The following is a 10,293-nucleotide window of genomic DNA, read 5'->3' on the forward strand; positions in this document are numbered from 1 at the left end:
GCTCAGGGGGCACCCCCAGTCCTGGGGACATCGATTTGAGGAACCAAAGCGGCTCCAGGCTGACTGGGGACCGAGACCAGGGGCTTCTCTGAGGCACTGGGGGCCCGGTCCCAGCCCCGGCCGCGGCTCCGCCCGCCGCGGGCCCGGCGCCCCCGTGAGGAGAAAGGGGCGGAGGGCGGCCGGGGGAAGGCTCCGGGCCTCAGCCCTCGATCTCCGGCCTGCCCCGAGCCCCGAGGCCTCGCTGCGAGGAGCCGGGACCCGGCCGAGGCTGGGGCCCCCTCCCACCAGGGCTCGGCGGCACCGAGGGCCCGGGGGCGGCTCCGGCAGCACCGCGGCCTGCCGGGTTGACCTGGCCGCCCTGCTGCCGGCCCCGGAATCGCTGCGCGTTCGCATTGTTTCCTGTCTCGTTTTCACCGCTTTTTAATTAACCGTGGTCAGAAAGTACGCTCCTCCTCTCAGACGCCTTCCTGCTGTAAATATAGGCTGAAAATACCCAAAATCAGCCAAGGCCTGGCGCGCCTGTTTGCCTCTTCCTTCAGCCGGGGCTTCAATAAGCAAAGCCCTGCTCTGTCACAACAGGATATACCCTGCGTTGCAGGAACTATTGGTAAATATCGTTAGTTTGGACCACTGCACGTAGTTATTTTATCCTTTAGCTACGGGTTAAGGTGGCAACAAGGTCCTGGGGTTGTCAGGAGTTGTAAAAGAGCGCATGTGTAGTCGGGGCATGTTACAAATGCTACGCAACAGCTCTGTGTGTGTTTTTCTGCCACAAAATGGATCGAAATTCATTAAAAATTGAAATAAGTATTACAGCTCTGGGAAAAAGCTGTTAAGCAAGTTGGTTGGCTTATCCTGCAGCAAGAAAATTAATAACCTTCTGTCTTTTTTGGATCCCTCCTACAGGTTTGTTCGAGGAGTCAGAAGTTAGCACAGAAGATGATGTGACATTGAAGGAGTGCTGTGAAGCCTTCTCCAGAGATCTGACTGAAAATCCTGGAACCCATTCCAGTTTCACGTACAGCGTGTGCTTTTGGAGTAGATGAACATGCTACAAGTAGCCTACAGACTCCTGCAGGTACATAATGGTGACAAACTGATGAACAGAGGGAACTTGGGATTCTTTGTTAGTCACTAATCAGAGGGGAGATGTCTGATAAAAGACTTTTCTTAGGGCCTTGTACTGAAGAAAATAGGTGTGAACACAGTTTAGAGGCTGGTGTCTTGCAAGCCCAAATCCCAGCTCCTGCAGTTATTTGATTCTGTAACTTTTATTCATTTAAGTAGTCCCATTGCAGACAGCAGGATGATCTAAGAGCAGCAGGCTCATGCTTCGTGAGCTGGTTGAATTACTCCTTTACATCTGTGAAGTCCATGCTCTGTCAGCCACTGAGTATGAGAAATAAACCCCCTAAATTAATGCAGTGGATAGATAGATGTTTTGCCTGTTGTTGAGCATAATAATGTAGGATTTGTGTTCTTGTCAAACTTGGTTAGGTTAAGAAAAAATCTGGGAGAGCACAGTAATAAAATTTGCTGTTTGATCATTCATAATGGTGATTTTTTTGTGATGTAGTCTATTAGGAATTTTGCTGAGCCCACTTAGCATCTGTAGGATTAGGAAGACTTTTTTCCTCTAGCAATCAGCAATTGATTCAAATATCTAAATGTCTTACTGTCCTTTCTTTCTGCTTTTATAAAATAATATTTCAACGAGCTGTGAACCAAATAAAATAAAAAATAATTTTAAAAAGGGGTAATTTTTGTGAAGGCCCAAATCTGCAAAGAGGACTTGCACTTACAAAGTCTCTCTTTGGAATATTATTGTATCTGAATACTCAGACTTTCCTGCTCAACAGCATGTATTTACATATGTAAAAATAATCCTGCATGTTCACAGCTTTTCTATATATTTCTGCTTCTATCCTGACAAAAGTTATTTATTTTTTTCCTGACAAAAGCCTTCTCATTGATTTTTTTCTTTTTCCCCCAGGGGATCTGTTGAAATACCCGAAGGAGAAAAGACAGCTGCTTTGTGTGTTGCAGGAATAGCAATGACAGAGCTTTATCCAGATTGAGTCCTGGAATTCTGTCTTTGGACAAGCTTCCTTGACAAAAGGTATCGTGTCTTACAGCATAACTTTGTATGTTTGAATACTCGAATGGCTTTCAAAATGTGAACAAACAGCTTAAGCTGGACCTGGTGATCCTTGTAGCTCCCTTCCAGCTGAACAATTTTATTCTGTTCTATTCTAATAGAAAAAATGCCAACTCATGCTTGCTGTGTATGTGTAGTAGAAGGTGAGCAGCGATACTCAGCGCCTCGCAGTTTGTTTTATGGCTCTGTGATTTTTAGAAGATGGATATATTTCCAACTCATTAAGTTCTAATCATTGGAAAAAGCAATCCCACAAGTGGTATTGATTCACTGTGCTGCTCAGGCACCCTTTCTTTTGCCATATTTCCCATGCAAATACAATCCAGGAGGGGAATTCCTAACAAATGCAGGCTGCCATGTAGCCTGCAACTGAACTTTTTGGTTGCAAGGGGAAAAAAAAAAAAGTGTGTATGTTTTTATATACTAAAAATCTTCATTACATGTGACCGACTGGATTTAAGTCTAATATAACTTTGCTGTAAACTTAAAGGCACAGAGTATGAAAGGGCAGTAGGGGAAAGAGCCAGGCCCTCCGAGATCTCATGCCATGTTCAGAGCATGAGTTTGCCTCCTGGTCACAGCAGGATTCTCTGATACCTAAACCATGCTGGTCATAAATACGCTCTTTGGCCCTTCCCTCATAAAACAAAGGCTGTGTTCATTAAAGCTATTGAGGGATTGACAAAGCTCAACTTTGCTAAGGACATCGTGCTTAAAAAGTCAGATTCATACAGTGAATTCATACAGGGTACGTGGCTGTGTGGGTACAGGCAGTAGCAATCCTGTAGTGACTTCAGTGAGAAACGCAGCTTTAAAAACAGCATGGAAAGCTGAAAAGCGATGATGACAGCGAGGTTAGAGTTCAGCATGCCAACTGCAGCCAGTCTCCAGGCTCACCTTTCCCGTTTGGTAGCAGCCAAGCCCAGCAGTGCCTCCGCTCCCACACTTTAGCAGGACCAAGCTCCCCAGCGCACCTCACCTGCAGCCCACGCTGGCTTTTTAGGCTGCTGGAGGTGGCTGCAGCCTCCTTTATCCGAACCCCTGGGGCTGCTCCGAGCTTCTCCATCCAGCGGGGGCGGCAGCAGGGGGCGCCCACGGCCCGTGCAGCCCGGTCCCAGCCCTGATCCCATCCCTGCTCCCCCCGAAGCCAGCAGCAGGTACCAGGAGGAGCGGGGTGCTTCGCCTTTGCCAGCTGCTCAGGGGATTCTGACTTTGGGAGCAGCAGGGGCCGGCTGGAGGGAAGCAGGCAGCTTTTCCACTGCTGCTGTGCTTTTTTTTCACGTCTCCTTTACTCCTGGGCTCAGCTTTGCTGCTGCTGAGGTCCCGCAAGGTGAGCTAGAGCCTGTTTTGTGGTAGGTGCTGTCCATGGAAAGGAGTGGAGGAAGGTGAGGAGGTGGAGGTAGGAACAGTTTACCTAACACAGTCAGTTTTTCAGACCTGAAGAGGGAAATTTGGTGTATTTTGGGGTTCTGTGGCTGCAGTGCGTGGTGCAGGGCTCCAGGCAGGCACCCTCTGCCCACCTCATTTCCACAAGCAGCCATCGGCCTCATCACTACAGCAAGCTGTCACATCTGGGGACGGGGCAGGCACAGAAACCAGCACCCAAACTTTCCTTCCCCTCCAGCAGCACCGGAGCTGTGCTGCTGGCAGCCCCTGCCACAGAGCTCCCTCTGCTCATCCACCTGCACAGCGTTGCTGCTTCTACCTCCTAGCAGGGCAAACCACGGAGCTCTGGGGGCAGGGAGAGTTTCGAGCTGGTGCCTGGAGCTGCTGCACGTGCACAGCCTCAGCTGCTTCCCGTCGCTGTCACCGCAGATCTGCTGTGCTGGGGCAGGAGCAGTGCTTCCTGCCTGCCTGCAGCGTGTCTTCAAAGCTAAACAGCCCTTCCCAAGGCCTCCTGGGGATAAAGGTGTCCAGGAGCAGACTGGTATTACCCAAACAGCCTGGGCAGATTGGTGGTTTGCCTTTTTTTCTTAGAGCTGCGTGGCAGCTCCTCTCTCTCTCTCTGTACAGAGTGATGGGAGCAGGAGCCCTGCCTGGGAGCTGCCACCTAGCCCTTGAGATTTGGTTACAACACCCATGGCGTGTGCCGGTCAGCCTCGTTTTTAACTTCCTGGCGGGGTGAATTTCACAAGCCCTCCCTCAGTTTGTGTTTCAGCTGTTGCTGTAGATACTGTAGCTTCTGCCTGTGCGTGTTTTCTTGTTTTTCTCATCGTTCTGCAGCCTTGCAAACGTAAGAACTAAGGGAGCACGTAAGTTCAGGGTTTCCAAAGGAAACTGTGGTCTGAGACATGCAAAGAAATGTCAGTGGCAGAGAGTTATACATGTGGTTAGTAACAAACTGTTTATTTGTTTTGCTAACAAGAAGCAGGTGTTACAGAGGAGCCAGGGTGTTTGGGAGCAAAGCAGGAGGGTTCTGCTGGGGGGGTGACAACCTTCTAGCTAGCATTAACCCCTGCTGGTTTTACACACGAGAAGTGGAACGTGGTGATAAGAAAGAATGAGTTTGAAAGTAGCTTTAATCTTGTTAAGAGAAAAATCTTTCAACTTTCTTATTCCTTCTTGCCCATGTAACGTGTTATGTCAGCACTGTCAGGGCTGAAGGCAATAGCAAAACAGTGACAGGACCCGGTATGGGATTCGAGACACTCACCAAAGCCTCTCAAAGTGTTTGAGGAGAGCTGCAGGTGGTTATTAGCAGGACTAAAGCACACGGGAAGAGCGTCCAGCACATACGGAAAAGCTCCTGTATTTAAAGGGTTATTTTCCATCATTTACTACGAACTATTTTAAAACACGCCGTGTGACAAGAATCTACCAGTGCCTTAAAAATTCTTCACTGAAAAGCTAATGCTTGTATCATCCCTTGGCTGCCGCTGGTTGCTAACACGATGCTGCAGTGTTTGGTCTCTGCTGGTGCCGCGTGTATCCAGGAACGTTTGTCTGCAGCTTCTTTTACAAACGGGGCCCGGGGTGTGCTGTACGGCACGCAGCTGCAGCAGATTCTTGGGCTGTTTAATTCTTCCTTTATTGCCAGGCCAGTAACAGAATTGCCGGAGTGAGAGTCCCCGTGCGGAAGTAAGGGAGTGTTTGCAGGTGAAAGGAGCGGCTGTGAATGAGCAGCTAAATTTAGGGCGCTGTAGGTGGGGAGAAATGGTCTCTGAGCATGACACGTGCTGGCCTGAAAGAGCCTCTGTGGGTACCAGGATGTGTCCGCAGAGAGAGGGTAACAAGGAGAGGATCAAAAGTTGCACCCAGGAGTTTGCAGGAAGGTTGAGCGAAGGCGCCTTGAGCTTTAATCCAGGTTGTTTACGTAGCTTCTATTTTTTTCTGAATCCGGTTCGCGGATTTAATTGGCACTTCGTGTGAAAGGTTTAATTTCCTGGGCCGGGGTGTTATTTGTAATTACTGTTATCAGGATTTGGTTAGGCTTTCATTTGCTTCACGTCACCCAGGTAGGATATTTCCTTTGCTGGAAAATTGACTCGCTGTGCCCAGGGCCCCAAATGAAGCTGACAGGTGAGAGTTCCCACTGCGCCCAATTTTCAGGATTAATTTTTGCTCCCTGGTGCACAAATCTCCCTTTGCTCTCCCTTCCTGGTCTCACACACTGTGAGCAATTAACGTTTCTGAAGCGTGTGAATTATCTGCTGTTCTGACAACGAGGAAGTACACACCAAGTGCATCTATGTATGTAAATGCTGTGTTGAAATAGAATGCTTGCACATTCTGATGTTTGTTACTGGCATTTCCTTGCATATAAACAAGTGAATTGGATAGAAATACAGTTTCTGCTCAGTTCTCCCTTTACACACTGTTAGCTGACCACTTTGGCCCCTTCTTCTGCACCAAGAAATCCCACGTGTAGGTTGGGCTGCGAGATCAGTGTCCTTCCTGGAAGAATATTGTCCAGAAAACACTTCCAAATGCTGCCACTGATCAGATTGCACCAACTCAGCGGCCTGCAGAGGTGGGACGTGCCCTCTGCAAGCACGTACATTGGTAAAATAAAGAAACAAGTCTATTATTGATAGATTTTAGGAGCCTGTAACCTTTTGAAGAGCACCGTTGGCAGTGCTCTGCTCAGCCTTGCTTTCTTCCTGCATTTAAAGTGAGGTGTGTGTTTGAAGAAATTCGTGAAAATGCTTGTTTGGTTCCGAGCTGCCCAAAACAGGCGGAAAAAGCATCTTAGAGGTGTGAGGATACCGCAGGAAAGGATAGGGGCAGTCTCAGTGAAAACATTTCATGAACTAGAGATTGAATGTGGTGTGGTATTTAAATATTGAGGGGATCTGTTCACCCCAGGGTTTCTCCTGGTGGCTGTCGAGGGAGCGCGCTTCCAGGTTCACTCCTGAGAGCCCTCGGTCGTGATATTGAGAGGAGTTCTGGAGGGCTCCGACTCTCCACCAGCCGAGGCGGCACAAAAACAGCCAGAAAAAGGGAGAGGAAACATAAAGCCTGCAGACTCTGCCTTTCCAGGTATGGTTTATTTAATGTATTTTATTACTAGCAGCACGTGGGGAATGGCGTGAGTCACGGAGGGAGGGAGGCAGCTCCGTGCAGTGAGTGCATCAGCTTTGGGGGCTTTCTTGGCAATGTCCGGGAGGGAATCTGGCTTTTCCTGGAGGTGCTGAGCCAGCCTGAGCCCTGCGGCTGTGGGACCGGCTGCCAGCAGCACTCCCAGCCCTGCGGCACCCGATAATGCCGTGGGGCTGTTCCTCCCGAGTGGCTGCCGCTGATAAGCTCTTGCTGATAACGCCGGGGGTGCGTAAGGAAGGGAGATACAAGCGCAGGCAGGGTTTGCTGATTTACTTGGTATGATCAGGGCAAGCTCAGAGCTCGTGCTGGAGGCCTGGGCTGTTGCAGGAGGAGGGGAAGGGACATTTCCCAGCAGGCAGGGAGCTGTGCACACAAGAGCAGCCTCTTCCCCTCACTCTGCTGCAGGTTTTCTGGGGGAATGCAGGGCGTGAGTGCCAGAGTGTAATGGTTACTGTGCTAGCTCCCTCTTGCACGTGCTGAATTGTGAGCACAAGTGGCAGGGGGAGCCCAGTTGTCCTCAAAGCTCTGCTCCCACTGGTTGGGGCTGTGGTGGGACACCTACCTGGTATGGAGCTGGTGCCTGCTGCCCGCGTGCCCGTCTCCTGCAGGCCCTCAACCCCAGCTGCAATTTCTCGGGTTATTTCATAACTTCGACTCATTTTGCAGCAGGTTAAAACAAAAAACAAAACATAAAAAAACAACACAGCCACATCAATGGCAAAATGCAAAAGCCTCGATGTGCTTGAAATGCCTCCCTGTGATCACTTCCCGTGGCGTTGGTGTAACCTCGCGGAGACCAAAAGGAAATCACCAGAGCGCCCAGGGAGGGCAGGAGCTGACCCAGCACGAGGAGATGCTGAGCACGAGGAGATGCTGAGCAGGAGGAGATGCTGAGCACGAGGAGATGCTGAGCAGGAGGTGATGCTCGGTCTCGCTGCTGCTGGGGCTCCCTGGGGCCGGTTTGTGCCGTGCCGCTGCCAGCCGGGCTGTGGCAGGCAGCCGGCAGCGGCCGCAGCAGAAAAACCCGTTCACAACATTAATGAAAGCTTTGACAAAAAGGAAGCCGGGGAAGCTATTGTCTCGTTGGCCTTATTCTCATAATGTCTGCGTGTAATAAGTCTTTTGGTTATGCTTGTGGCTTCTGTGACAAAGCAGTGATTTAGGGGGCTGTCTTTACAGAGGCAGAGCTGCTCACACGGGCCAAAGTGTTGGTGAGTAATATTTTACCGCAAATTGTCGTAACTGGAGCTTGACAACTGCTGTAGGAAAGAGGGTGGGGGGTTGTGTTTGATTTATTAGGTGGCTCGCTGCAATTTGCAAGAAGGAAAATTAAAAAAAAAAAAAGAAAAAAAAAAAGAAAAAAGAAAAGCTTTATGCTAACACAGCCCTGAGTTTGCATATCCTGCAAGTAAAAGTCTGGGTGAGCAAAACTGAGGGGGGAAAATCTCAAAACCTTGGCGTGTTCCTGCCAGGAGCCCCAGAGGTGGCTTGCATCCGTGGGAGGCACACACGTTGCAGCTGCAGATGGGGTTCTGTAACCGAGAGCAGCTTCGGATGCTCGAGAGCCTTTCCCAGGCCTCGTGCAGCAGCGCTACACTAGAGGGAACTGTTCCCTCTCCAGCCCCAACGGCATTCCCCGTCCCTATGGATCCGTGCTGGTGGTGCAGAACCTCGCTGACCGGAGGGGAAAGCGAGTCCTCGGTGTGGCACTGCAGGACCGAGGAGGGATTTGGCCTTCCGATGTCACCAAGTGGTCAAGTGCAGGGTCCCACCTCTGGAAAACGGCGCCTTGTCGTTGTCTTTCAGCAAAGCCAGCAGTTCAGCGAGCGTCCTGCTACAACCAAGCTCTGAACATCCTAAGGATGAGCCTTAAAGAGGGAGAGGGATTGCTGTCAGTGCTTGCATCACCAAAAAATTCAGGTCATGTTTACTACGGGCAGCTGGAAAACAATGATCTCAGATGCTAACAAGTAACATCTGAGGGGAATCATTAAAACACTTGTGTTGTTTTGTAAGCACCTACTTCATTTTTTTCCGGTCTCTCCCAGACCAGTTTAGCTATTTTTAAAGACTTGTTTGTCCCTTTAGGAACCTGACGTTGGCTTATCTAAAACAAGTGAAAAAAAAAAACTAAGAGCTTGCCGTTCTCTTTAGTTTTAAATGGAAAAAATGACAAAAAAACACAACATTGTACAGCTTCCTTTCTGCTGTAGAATGGACAGACACCTAGGGGCTGAGGGCTGCTTGTCCTGCTGCAAGCTGCCCTTGTGCAATTTCCTTTATTTACATCTGCCTGGCAGTGGCCTCGTTGGCTAGATGGCTACAGGAGTATAAAATCTTGTACAAGTCCTTCGGAAAGGGATACCGAGGCTCGCAGAAGTGACTCCTGTCGCTCGTTGCCCTCTGATTTACTGGCATGAAGTAGCTATACACAGTTACTGAATAAAAGCATTTTCACCCTATTTTGTTCTGGCATTAATGCCTTCATACCAGGATGAGCAGGGAGGTCATGGGCCATTAATTTAAACCAGGTGGGAAGAATTACTCCAAATTGTTTGTGTGCTGGGAGACATCTGATAGTGTTACAGTTTTATGTGCTCATCTTTATAAGGATGTGAACAGTGTGCGGCCTTTGTAGTGCTTTTTTGTTGTTGTTTTGGGGAAGTTGTTGCAAAGCGTGTTTGTTCACTGCTGCAATGGAGCCAGAGTCAGATTGGGAGACAGATTGGCTTCCTGGGAGCTTGGTATTCGTGTCGTCTGCTCTGCTTGCACGTGTGATCACCTACCTCTGTCCTGGGACTGCTGCAACTAGAATGCAAATAAATTGCAATTAATGCCTGTCGGTGGTGCGATGAGTCCTTCAACGAGTCATTTGCAGATCTAACACACGCTCGTATTTGGAATTTAGCAGCGTGGCTGTATTACTCCTGGTAGGGTTTGGTGAGTCTAGGAGTTACAGGTTAAACAGGGAAGGGCGTAACGTCGCGTGGTGGAGGGAGAAATAAGGTTTGGGGAAGGGAAAAGTGCCCCTTAGTGTGACTGGCCTGGTATTTATTAGTTTGATTTTTGATATGGGAGCCGCCTAGCCTGGCACGTAGAAAGTATTCTGCAATTCAGCGAGATGATAAAATAATTACATGATTGCCTGCTTCTTGAAGCCGCGAGGATAATGTCCCTAAGCACCGCCAATTCAGCCACCGCTCAGAAGGAGAAAAGGCTGCCCAGAACCAGGCCTGCGCTGCTGAGGGTTTGCAGGAGTCTCCTCGAGGTCAGCACCAAGCAGATGGCTTCCAAACAGCTCATTTAAAGGAAGGTATGATTGTAGGATTGCCCAATTTGCAGGGTAACCACGCCGCTTCAGCCCGAGGAAGTGCAACACCACAGCCCCGGGAGGGGAAGCAGCAGCGGGACCCCAAAGCACCACGAGGCCAGCAGAGACCCAGCCCTGCTCCTAGGGATGGGCAGGAGGGAGGCACGGAAAGGAGCTCCTTCATTTTCTTAATCATTCAAAAAAAAGGGAAAAAAAGGAAAAGTTTATTGCAAAGTCAGTGTTTTAGGGTTTTTTTTTCCAGAGCCCACTAGGTGCGTTACAAATG

The 10,293-nt window shown here is 49.4% G+C and overlaps 1 protein-coding gene across 1 annotated transcript in view; it reads left to right on the forward strand.

Moving 5' to 3' along the window:
- The first annotated feature begins 336 nt into the window (after positions 1-336).
- Positions 337-10,293, forward strand: part of ARSG (arylsulfatase G) — a 43,875-nt gene continuing 33,918 nt past the window's right edge. The window contains exons 1-3 of the mRNA XM_032199465.1: positions 337-607; positions 907-1,078; positions 1,994-2,119. The gene's annotated coding sequence lies outside the window, so the exon portion shown is untranslated. The remainder of the gene's footprint in view (positions 608-906; positions 1,079-1,993; positions 2,120-10,293) is intronic.

This window comes from Aythya fuligula, chromosome 18, assembly GCF_009819795.1.
Source record: "Aythya fuligula isolate bAytFul2 chromosome 18, bAytFul2.pri, whole genome shotgun sequence".
In the NCBI taxonomy this organism is placed as follows: Eukaryota; Metazoa; Chordata; class Aves; order Anseriformes; family Anatidae; genus Aythya; species Aythya fuligula.